Source organism: Pelodiscus sinensis, chromosome 16 (assembly GCF_052426305.1).
Source record: "Pelodiscus sinensis isolate ZL-2025 chromosome 16, ASM5242630v1, whole genome shotgun sequence".
NCBI lineage: Eukaryota > Metazoa > Chordata > Testudines > Trionychidae > Pelodiscus > Pelodiscus sinensis.
Genome location: NC_143067.1, coordinates 17,500,248 through 17,512,678, shown reverse-complemented (window position 1 = coordinate 17,512,678; position 12,431 = coordinate 17,500,248). Strand labels below are relative to the sequence as shown.

General features: G+C 47.1%; 1 long non-coding RNA gene across 5 annotated transcripts in view; it reads right to left on the bottom strand.

The window, feature by feature from the left end:
• LOC142818728 (uncharacterized) overlaps positions 1-12,431 on the bottom strand; it is a 123,063-nt gene that overhangs the window by 26,534 nt on the left and 84,098 nt on the right. For 3 of the 5 annotated variants that reach the window (XR_016346950.1, XR_012896350.2, XR_012896349.2), the window contains exon 3: positions 10,879-11,172. This is a non-coding gene — a long non-coding RNA (uncharacterized LOC142818728). Of the gene's footprint in view, positions 1-10,379; positions 11,173-12,431 lie in introns of those variants that run through there. The other 2 variants (XR_016346951.1, XR_016346949.1) reach the window with 1 other exon arrangement.

Genomic DNA, 12,431 nt, shown 5'->3' with positions numbered 1-12,431 from the left:
AGCTAGAACCGGGGTCACGGTGTGGATGCCCCACTAGGAGCACACCCGGTTGCCAGTCACGCCACTCACTCTGCTGCTGCATGGGGAACCCGCAGCGGGCAGGGGGTGTTAGCAGCTGGGGGCATGGCATGGCAGTGTGCCGTGGCCATCAAGCAGGGGTTGGTGGCCCGCCACCTGTCCGTGGACCAGCAGTTGGGAACCACTGCTCTGTGGAATGCATATGCCAGAAGCAAAGCATCACTCCTGCACAGCACAGACCAGGCCATATTTTGAAACAGAAGAAGACATTACATTGAACAGTGAGTCTGATTTTTGAGGGAGCCTCTCGGGCCCATATGAAACCATCTGTGTAAGTTGTAATAACTTATGAGTCATTGCTGGTTTTCAGACAAACAGCTTTTCTAGAAATAGCTGTCATGTTTAGATAAGGCATTTATGAAATAGACACACTTTTAAAGGTGTTACATGTTGTTATCAAGTATCATGCAAAAGACAACCCCAGATCCATCATCCAAAAAGTCAAGGAAAGATGCAGCAGCATTAACAGGAATCTGTATCTTCCTTCCAGATAGGAAATTTCAAGGTGGTATTCTCCATAAATTACAAGCAAAGTCTCACTTAGGGGTTAATCTTCTGCAATACCTCTCAGAAAATATAGAAGGAAGTTGAAATTTCCGTCATCTGCATGTGTATTGAGGAAGGTGCAGCTAGAGATTTTGCCAAGGTGCAGCCTCTGTTTATTGTTTCATCTAATGCATTTGGGTAGTATGTGCAGTGCACCTGCTAACCGAAACAGAAATCCTAACAGTTATGTGATCCAGATAATAGAAAATTAAAGTCCAGAAGAAAGTGTGCGCTCTACATCTGGAGGGTCCTGATGGTAGGTCGTGACTACCCTTTTCTGAGTTAAATATAGAGGCCTAATTCTTCAAGTTTCTCAGTGTCTTCAGCTCCCATTGAAATCTATGGCAGTTGAAAACAATCAGCACATAGAAGGGGAGAGATGGGGAAGAAATTTAGGGCTGGTACACTCTTTGTCTATTTGTATTCATTGACTTTGCCTACCCACTAGAATGTGAATGGTTAACCAGTAAACCAATAAGCATCACCCTTTCCCCTTACTATTTTTATAATGCAATGTTTTGCATGGGAAAGACACATGACTGCGACCTTATGTATTTTTTACCCCTTTCTTGCTCAAGGCACTCTATGTAGCTCTTCGCTCAGAATGGTTAACAGCATGGTATTTCATAGCACTTCAGTGTATGAGTCTGTGCTCCAAGGTCAGTCCCTTTTCTGCCAGACAGCTATTGCTACATGCGGTTTTCCGCTAGAAAACCCATTGCAACGTTTGTGCTCATTTAAATTACAGACAATTATAATTAAAAAAATATGAACATTTATTAGACACCATGTTACAAAACCATGTCCAACAGTTTTAAAAAACCCATGTTACAAAACCATGTTGCTGGAATCAGGGCTGAGACATGACCAGGTTAATGTTTTTGTGCCCGGTAAGCAACTGTAAACCATGAGACAAATCTTTAAGTAGCAATTTTGCAGGAAGAAACACTTCTTACCCAGTATCCTACAATTTTCCTTACCTCCTTACTGCTCTCTCTCAGGCCCCTCACCCACCACTCCAAGTTGAGGAAACACTTCTAGTGCATTCAGAACATACAGCTAGAGAAGTAACCTACTGGGCAATTTTATGGCAAAATGTACTGAGAAATTTTATCCTCGATGGCCAGTTAATTATGTAACACATTCAACATTTACGTGATTCTGAGAGGCAGCCACCAAAATCCCAAGAGATTGTTTCTCAGTAATCTTTCAAAAGAGTAATACATAGGTTACTAAAGAAAATAAAAAACTATAAGGCTACATCAACACCACAACAGTTATTTTGGAATAAGCTATTCCAGAATACAGTAGTTATTCTGAAGTCGCTTATTCCAAAATAGCACATCTACACTTCAGGGAAGCCTCAAAATTAGTCCAAGGCAGGTTTCTCTAATGTAGACGTGCTATCTCGATATAGGGCCCGAGGAGGAATAACTTAGAATGGGCTGGTGAGGGGCTATTTCGAAATAGCAGAAGTGGAGCATATACACTAACCTTATTTCAAAATAGCTATTTCGGAATATGTGTTATTCTTTGTAGAATGAGGTTTACAGAAGTTAGAGTAAGTTGTCCGTTATTTTTAAATAATTTCAAAATAATGGAATTGCTGTGTAGACGCTCACATAGTTATTTCAGAATAACATCCATTATTCCGAAATAACTTTGCTGTATAGACACACCCTAAGGGTATGTCTACACTAGCCCCCTAGTTCGAACGAGGGAGGCTAATGTAGGCATTCGAAGTTGCAAATGAAGCCCGGGATTTAAATATCCCAGGCTTTATTTGCATGTTCCCGTCTGGTCGCCATTTTTAAATTCCACTAGTCCAAAGTAACTGCCCGCAGCAACACGCGGCAGTGAAACGGTAATTCGAACTAAGTCCTTAGTTCCAATTAACTGTTACTCCTCGTAAAATGAGGAGTAACGGTAGTTCGAACTAGGAAGCCTAGTTCAAACTACCTAGTTCGTGCCCCGTGTAGCCGCGCTGCACGGGGTTCGAACCAGCGGGGTTTTAAAAATGGCGGCTCCCCGCTTATGCAAATGAAGCCCAGGAAATTCAAATCCCGGGCTTCATTTGCAAGTGCGGTATGCCTACATTACCCTCCTAGTTCGAACTAGGAGGGTAGTATAGACATACCCTAAGAAAGTAAGTGTGTACCAGATTAACAAAGAAGGTGAAGAGACACTCACATCCACAGATTACAATATTCACATAGGAATGGAGACAAGAAAAATTCTAGCACAAACAACACACAGTAGCCTGGCTATCGGTAAGACTTATGTAGCATTTTCCTGCTAGTGACAGCTTCCTCTCCCTCACAACTTTAAGAAAAAGAAACATGATCTTCAGCCATGCTTGAGTGCTGGCCTGTGGTAGTAGTGTCCAGAAAGAGACTGGTATGGTGACCAGATACCCTGATTTTATAGGGATAGTCCAAATATTCGGGGCTTATGTAGGCACCTATTAGTTATAACCACGCACCCCCCCCCCCCATCCCATCCTGATTTTTCACATTTTCTAGCTGCTCACCCTACTGCTCAGGAACCACCAAACTTTTCATTATTTTAAAATATTTATATTAAGGTAGCACGCAAAGGCCCTGCACTGTGTGGACAAACACAGGGGTCGATATGGTCTCTGTCTCAAACAGCTTTCAGTACAACCTCCCAGCTTCTACCAATCAGTGGAAGTGTTTGCAGTGAAAGGACACAGAGCTCCAAGTGCAATGAGCTCAAGTCAAGACACACATTTTCCTTGTGTTTGGCAGCACTGTACTTCTGATTTATTTGGCACCTTCATTTACGGAAAATCAGACCCTCTAATCTTTTCCAGCCATGTGAGGATTTTTCCATTCATGTGTGGAATAATTTTTTATGTGCACTGAGGCATGTGGGAATGTGCCCCACTGATAGAAACAAAACCTAGCTGTGGGCATTCTGCTAATCAGCTGGGAGGTGTGGGAATCTCTCCTGAGTGGCCGCACAAGCACACAGCCTACAGGAAACACTGTGGTGGACCCGTATAACCGAAACCATCTGCACAACCTATGAGCTTGGGCACTAAGAGGTGAAAGGAGGAACCTGCAATAGTGTAGTCAAAGGCAGGAGCGGCCCGCGGCCGGCTGCAGGAGCTGGCGCCCTAGGCGGGGTGACGCAATTGGCGTCCCTACCTACACGGCCATCAATGGCAGTGACGTCATCACAGGGCACCAAGGCCAGCAGCGCCCTAGGTAGCTGCCTAGCTCGCCTAGGCTCACGGGCCACCCCTGGTCAAAGGCATAGCTCCCTTGGACACTGAGTTCAGCGTCTGGCAGTGAAGTTAACAGTTGTCTAATGTTCTGTGACTCGCAAGTTATATTGGCTTCTCCCACCCCAAAGAGCCATCACTGCCTAACTTCAGTGCAGGGTGGGCGGAGAGACACGAGTGTCTCCGAGGCAGAACAGAAAGAGCAGAGCGAGGGTGCTGACAGCAGAGACAGAGCACGAAGTGGAGATGTGAAGCCTGGCTATATAGGAAGCTAGGGTGGGGAAGGAGAGTTATTTGCCTTGCCTGAGACACACAATTGCCAATATCCTGGTGTAACCATGTCACTTGGTCTAATGTTCGTACAGCTTATAAACGGCCTATCAGTAGCCATGATGTAGCTTTGCTAAGATTGGAAGGACTGCCGTTAAAAAGATTGAGATGCACTTCTGTCTATTGATCAAGAAGCAAGCGAGAGAGCAAGCAGATGAGCTGAAGCAACCCGTGCCAGGAAAAGAGAACTGAAGCAACAACCACTGTTGGGAAAACAGAAGTCCCTGGGCCTGATCCTGACATTTCTTAGCCAAATTTGACATCAACATAACTCTGCTGACAGGAGCATAGCTTTTCCCTGATTCCTACTGGTGTAAGATCAGAGTCAGGCCCTGCCAAAGCCAGGGAGCAGCCCAGTAATACTGGGGTGCTCACAGCATCGTGTGATGATGGATTCTATGACACTGTATTTTTAACCTGTTACTCCTCTTCTCCAGCAATGAGAAGCAGTTGGAAAGCTATCATTTCAGCCCCTAAGCCTGGGTTACAGAATGCGGAGTTGTCATTTCCTGCCCTGGAAAGGAAATGCTACAAACAAAACATTCTCTCTCTAAATTGTTCCACGGATTATGTTCAGTGCTTTGTGTAGTGCTATGGGGGAACACTGTGCTCCAAAGCAGCATAACACACAGGAAAGAGCGCTGCCCTTAGGCACCTAAAGATGCAGATAGGCACCCACCAAGTTTTTCAAAAGTGCCGAAGCTGGCTAACACCTAACACTGAAGTCAATTCCAAACAGCTTAGCTCCTTGCTCCAAGATCCCCCCCAGAGATATTATAGTAAGCTAAATGGACATGGAGTTGCCTGGGGATGTTTTGTACATTATACACCTGGGCTTTCACATGGAGACAGTTTTCTAAAACTAGTGTGTGGAGGGGGGCTTCAGGGCTGGGTAGAAAACTGTCTCCATGTGAAAGCCAAGCCTGCCCCACGGTCTGTCACATCAGTGGCTACGGCCCTGCAGACTGGGCCTGGTTCCCCACTTTGGGTGTGGTGACCAACCCAGGTTTGGCTTAGCTCTCCCCTGTGCCCCAATGGAATGAGAGACCAAACCTGAGTGGTGTTCTGACTCCACGAACCAGGCTACGTCTACACTAAGAGTTTTCTCGGCCCAAAATATTCTAACGAGGGACTCATTTGCATGAGTCACTATCTGCATATTTGCACTATTTGCATATTTCCTGCCAATCGGTTTTTGATCAAAAACAAGCAGTGTGAACGTTTTCTTTGTGCAAAAACCCTTTTTTCCACAACATCGGTATACCTCCTTTTTGGGGGGCATAAGGATTCTTATGGGAAAAGGGGTCTTTGCACAAAAAGAAAACATCCACACTGCTTGTTTTTGCTCAAAAACTCCTAGCGAAAAAACGGATTTGCAGGACATATGCAAATGAGATTGTGACTCATGCAAATGAGTCTCTCCGTATATTTTTTACTGAGAAAACTTGTACCCTCAGTCAGGAGGAGGGGGTGGCTCACTCTGCATCCAACCTCTCCTCAGCATCCAATTGCCTCCAGGCTCTGTACAGGGTTAGGGACCCTTTTAGAACCATCCTGCAATCCTGTTTGGGAAATACTGGCTTGGACAACTCCTTGTGCCCTCCCATCCCTACAGTTTTTACATAACGCACGGCAGGCCCAGTTACCAGTGTCACTTAGACATGTTAGCAAAAACTACAGAAGCAACATGATCATTGACCTTATGTTCACCTTTCAGCAGCATGGGAAATGTTAACCACAAACGTGAAGTGTACATCTCCAAAGCCACAGCCCTCTCTCTTCTTTCCTTTTTGTACTCCTCATCAGCTGCCTTCTTTTATGTGAGCTCATTACATTACAGAAAAGGAGAAGTGAACAGTTCAAAGGTGCATTTGAATGGAGCATGAAATATAATCTCACAAACTGGGAACCCAGAGGGAGTTAGGAATGAGGGAGAGGCCTATGTGATATGCAGATCGATCCAGGGGACATCTCATAGGCTACAGCTACATTGCCAGTTTTTGCGGCAGAAAATATGCTAAAGGGACTCATTTGCATGAGTTGCGATCTCATTTGCATATTTTTCTGCCGATCCGTTTTTGTGCTATGGGTTTTTGCACAAAAACAAGTAGTGTAGACGTTTTCTTTTTGTGCAAAAACCCTTTTTTTTTGCATAAAAACTCCGTTTTTGTGCTAGGGGTTTTTACGCAAAAACAAGCAGTGTGGACGTTTTCCTTTTGGTTCAAAAAATCCTTTTTATGCAAGATCCTTATGCCTCAAAAATGGAACTACACCGATCTCGCGCAAAAAAGGGTTTTTGCACAAAAAGAAAACGTCCACACTGCTTGTTTTTGTGCAAAAACCTCTAGCACAAAAACAGATCAGCAGAAAATATGCAAATGAGATCGTGACTCATGCAAACGAGTCCCTCATTAGCATATTTTCTTCCGAAAAACTGGCAGCATAGACGTAGCCATACAGTGTTAATAAATCAAATGTGCAAAGGACAAATAAATCCATCCCAACATGTTTAACATGAGAGATGGTCAGAAAACTTTGAAGAGTTCCAAACTTCAGTGAAAACATGGGGAAAAAATGGTGGAATTTGTCTAATTATAATTAGCACATCTAGTTTCACCTTTAAAATGTAGTTGTCATATTTTATACACTAATATACCAGTTTTCATCTACCAAGTGCCTCACATACATTAGGTAATTACGATGAAGCATTGTCTATTGGTTAAAGTTCAGGCTGTCTACACTACCACTTACATTGGTATGGGGTGAAAGTAACTTAAATTTCTTACAGGTACTGTCCAATCACAACCTGCCACCCTTGGGGAAGCTCAGGGAAGGGATGAGAGCATTGCAATATGACAGGACCTGGAAGAAATTTAAGTGTGGGCGGAGTGCGGGGGGCTCAGGGTAGAGGATTGGAATGTGGGAGCTGCAGGAGTTAGGTTGGGGGGTGGGGATTTGAGGATGTGCAGAAGTCAGGGTTGGGGTGTGTGAGGGGCTTAGGTTAGGGAGTTGGAGTGAGAGGGGATGCAGGAGTCAGGGCAGGGGACTGAGGATGTGCCGGAGATGCTGGAGTTAGGGCAGGGGGCTAAGGGTTTAAGAGCCAGGGCAGGGGGTCGAGGGTATGTGTGGGAGGGGATGCAGGAGTCAGGGCAGGAGATTGGGGGAGGTGTAGGAGCCAGGGCAGGGAGCTGGGGGAATGTGTGGGAGGTGCAGGAGTTAGGGCAGGAGGCTGGGGGTGTAGCAGAAGTCAGGGTAGGGGGTTCGGAGACTGTGCTGGGCTCAGGGTACCATACCTGGCTGGGGGATGAGTCGTTGCCTTGAGGCTCCTGTTTGCTGCCACAAGGGAGTTGAGGATTGGCTGAGAGGGCACTGCAGCAAGGAAATGGGCAGGTGGGTGAGCAACCCTCTGGCCTGCCACTCCCTTCCTCTGAGTGGCAGGCCAGAGCATCTGGTCTGTTGGTAACAGTGCATGCCACATGTGCTGCCTGGTGTCCACTGAGAGAGGCAGCAGAACAGGCACAGATGCAGCAATAGCCCAGCTAGGAGCACGCACCCTTCCCTACAGTGTGTCCCCAGCAGGCTCCTTTAACCTGCCTGCCTCACCTGGCTGCATGCGCCGAGTTCCCAGTGCCAGCCTGCAGCAGGAGCTCCAGGAGCCCAGCTGGGAGAGCGCACTCTCAATGGAGTGCCCCCACCAGCTCCTGCGAGAGGGCAACCAGCTCTTGCTGGAGCAGCGCACCGGGGTGCACCCCTTTACTCTCACCTCTGGGTATAACCTACGTCACGCGGGGTGTGAATAAGTCACCCGAGAGGCATAAGTTACACTGAGTTGGGCACTCAGATGGACAGCGCTATGTCAGCCTGAGATCTTCTTTCCCGACTTAGCTGCCATTGCTCACAGGGGGTGGATTAACTCAACTGGGGAGCTTCCTGTCATGATTATGAGGGTTAGCCAGCAGCCTGGGGATTAAGGGGTTAACTACACCTAGCCAGGTGGAGTGACCAATAGGAATGTAGGTGGGACTTTTCAAACTGGGACAAAGGAATTTGGGTTTTTTTTTTCTCCCTTTTGTCTCTCTGAGAGTTCTCTGCAGCTACAGAGAGGGACAAGCATGTCTCTCTCTCTTTCCAAGACACCATTCTTCATTTTCTGTAAGTAGGGTAAAGTTTAGGTAGTTTCGTTAGGTTTTATTGTGTTATGGATTGGGTATGGGATCTGAGATCTGGCACTGCTTAAAAGATGTTTTGGCTTTTCTTTGTAACTAAGTTCTAGGCCCATGGAGTTTCTCCATGAGTATATTTTGTTACCTTCCTCTCTAGTCATTATACTTGCAACCAGAATATTGTTGTAATAATAAAAGTTCTTTCTTTTCTTTTATTAACCTGGAAGTGGTTAATGGTGTGCCCTGATTTTTGTTTTAGGGGGAAGATTTCCCAAATGATCTTTCCCCTGGTTTCTTTAGCAACATTTGGGTGGTGGCAGCGGAAGTTTTATTCCCAAGATCTAGGTTTTTAAGATCTTGGGGGAAGTTTTATACCAAAGCCTGGTAGATAAGGCTTTGGGGTACACTTGCTGGCCCCCACTTCTGCATTTATCATGCCAGAGTGGGGAAGGAGCCATGACACTTCCTCTTGGCTGTTTAGAGCGGCTCCACTAGAGAATTCACAGCAGTGCTGGTCAGAGAATTAACTCTGTTAGCTAGGCCTGGTCATACCGAGCTACCACTATGACAGCATGCATCTCTATTTTGGTACCAGCCCACTTTGCCACAGAATCAGGGGTGATGACAGACACCTCTGGGCCCTGGGCAATGTGTGTGTGGAGGGGAGAGGAGGAGGGCTCATCACCAAGACCCCAGAAGGGACAGGGCTATGGGCAGCCAGCCCTGATTGCCACCCAGACCATGCTGTACCTCTCCCACTCAGCCCTCAGTGCTGCTTGGACAGCACTGAGGCTCTGGCAATATTTAAAGGGCCCAGAGCCCTGGGCCTTTTTAAATTACCTGGCCTCAGAGAAACTGCCCCCGTTAAGTCCCCCCTCCACATCAGTGCTAGTCAGGGAAAATGCATGACACTCGTGTCTTTAAGAAGATACGGGACAGTCTGTCCTGACCAATGACTTATCCCTGGTGATACTGAAATTCCAGAAATGATTCTAGAAGACCCAGCCTTTCCCAGGCTGATGAAGCAATACACTGGCCAGCAAAGCCAAGAGCCTATGTGGGCTCCTGGCCAATGTCGGGGGAGGGGCCGCTCTGGGCTCCTGGAAGGGGTGGGGTTAAGGGCCACCGGCCCTCAGCACTGCCCAGAGCGTGGCGTGCCTCCTCCCCAGCCCTTAGTGCTTCCCAGACCATGTGGCCTCGTGCTCTGGCACCGATTTAAAGGGCCCAGGGCGCTAGCCCCCATCACTGCTACTGCAGCAGCAGCTCGAACCCTGGCCCCTTGGAATCACCAGGTTCCAGAGCAATTGCCCCCTTTACCCTCCACCTGGCAACAGGCCTGACACTGGCTACCTGGACAGCACCAAGGAAAGATTCAATCACCAGCTGAGCAGGGGCAGAATGGCAGGTGAATGTGCTTTTGAAAGCCTGAAGGGACATTGGCTGTGTCGGTTCACTAGCTTGGATCTCCGTGAGAAAAATATCCCAATGCTTGTATCTGCCTCTTGTACAATATCCATGAGGCCAAGGGGGTAAAGCGGCCATCAAGGTGGAGGGCAGAGATGGAGCAGCCGTTGGCTGACTTTGAACAGCCAGTATCAAGCGCCCAATATGGAAACAGACAGTTGAAAGAAGCTTGGGAAGAGCCTATTAACTGTCATCCATAGTGGTGTCCTCTGGGCCTGGAGCTTTGGAAGCTCCTAGGAATCTTGTAGGCTGTGTCTACATTGGCACCCCTTTCCGGAAAAGGGATGCTAATGTAGACTTTGGAATAGGCAAATCTGCGGGGGATTTAAATATCCCTGGCGGCATTTGCATTAACATGGCTGCCGCTTTTTTCCGGCTTGGGGAAAAGCGGGAGAAAAGCGCCAGTCTAGATGTTATTCTCCAGAAAATAAAGCCTTTTCCGGAGGATTTCTTATTCCTACTTGAAAGGAAGGAATAAGAAATCCTCCGGAAAAGGCTTTATTTTCTGGAGAATAACGTCTAGACTGGCGCTTTTCTCCGGCTTTTCCCCAAACCAGAAAAAAGCGGCAGCCATGTTAATGCAAATGCCGCGGGGGATATTTAAATCCCCCACGGATTTGCCTATTCCAACGTGCTACATTAGCATCCCTTTTCCGGAAGGGATGCCAGTGTAGACGTAGCCGTAGTGTTTGCTGTACATTTCTGACTGGGATTGGGTGTTTCTCTGCAGCTATGAATTCCATGGTGCTTGACGTGCATTTACAAATACTGACTGCTTTGCCTATCACAATGCATTCTGCCGTATTGGTTGTGAACTAACAGAGCTATTTGATTCTCCCCAAAATCCACCTTGAGTGGCAGGCTCGGGGGTGGGGGGGAAGGAAAAAAAAAAAGTCAACCAACCCTCCAGAAAAATCAATGTGCAAAAATTGCATAGCCCCTGTTAGACACATTTTTAACATAACGGGGTGAAAGTTTAAAAAAATAAAAGGAAGTAAACATGTATATCCATTTAAGGAAATAAACACTGTCCACTGTGGTGACACTCACCTGCAGTGGTTCCCACAGATCAGAGCATGTAAAGCTCTAGTTTTCCTTGCTGACTGCAGCATTTGAATTTGCTGCCTGAAAAGATCTACTACATGCTGCTAAATTTCCAACTAGGATTCTGGGACACTCTTTCTTGTTCTCTTCTTCTCCATGGTGTTGGTCTGAGGCAGCAATGGCTTGTAGGAGCTCACAAATCATGTCCTCCTCTCATCCTCTTCTTTTTCCTTCTCCTCGAGGTCACATATTCTACTGGCCTGGAGATAGCACCCCTCAAGGCCAGAGGGCCAAAAGCTGCTGATAGAAACAGACAGATGGGTTGTTGGATTTACAGTCACAAGGGAAAGCGAAAGATACGTTTCAGAACTCTCTTCCCAGACACACCTGTCATAAGCCATGTGTATTGACAGTTCAGCTGTGGAGTGCCACTGGACAGCACGGCTCACCAGTCCTAGCCATGGTGATTATAACCTTCTAGGGATGCTGGAGCGAGGAGAGGATTTTATGTTGCCTTAAGCCAGTGATTCCCAACCTTTCCTATGGAGGAACCCCTCAAATATTTTTTCATATCCCGAGGAACCCCTACCTATGAAAACGTTTGCTAGGCCAGAAAAAGTTGACAGCGGGAAGAGCAATTCAATTACTGCTAAATTATTGTCAAGAAAATGTATTTGTAAAGAGCTGTTTTATATATATACTAGCCAATTAGCCCGTCATAAAACGGGATTTTCAGGGCTCTCTCTCTCTCCTCTCCCCTCCCCCACCATTTCCCTTCACCCCAGAACTGATCCTGCAGCCTCCCAGTTGTCCTCCACCTCGTTCCCCCGCCCTCTCCCTGGCTAGGGTCTGTTCACGGTCGGGGGCAGAGCGGGGCCTGGAGCTGTTGTCACGTCGCAGGTCACCGCCCCGCCCTCCTTTGCCTCCCGCCGTGGCGCTCAGCTAACTTCTGCGCTGCTCAGCCAGGCTGCCGCGGGGGACCCCAAACAGCCGCTTGTATTGCATGCTCCCACGTGGCGGCCTGGCTGAGCGGTGCAGAAGTCAGCCGAGCACCATGGCGGGAGGCAACAGCGCCCCCCAGAGGGAACAGCGAGTGTTTCAGAGTCACAGACATTGGGCTTCTATATATACACAGTATGTCAGCTTACATTGTAAGAATATTTTTTTTAATTTATTTATTCCATGATTTCTTGCAGAACCCCTGACGATGGTCTGCGGAACTCTGGTTGGGAAACACTGCCTTAAGCGCTAAAATGTTGGTTCCTATTGCATGGATACGAGTTAAGGGCAATGACACTCCATAATGGCAGTTTCCCCCACAGGGTAGAATCCCTAAGCCCAATAGCCAACTCTCGAGGGTTCCAAAGGCACAGAGAACAAAGCTACTGATGATGCCAAAGCTGCCTCAGGGCATATGGTGCTAGTCTGTTTACTGCAATGGTGCCAGCTAAACTCATCACATGGAGGTGGGGAAAAGTATCTTACCAAGGTGGAAGAAATAAGGCAGCTTCTGGAAGAGAATTGAGGAGTGTCTCGCAGGGGAATAAGAGAGATATCCT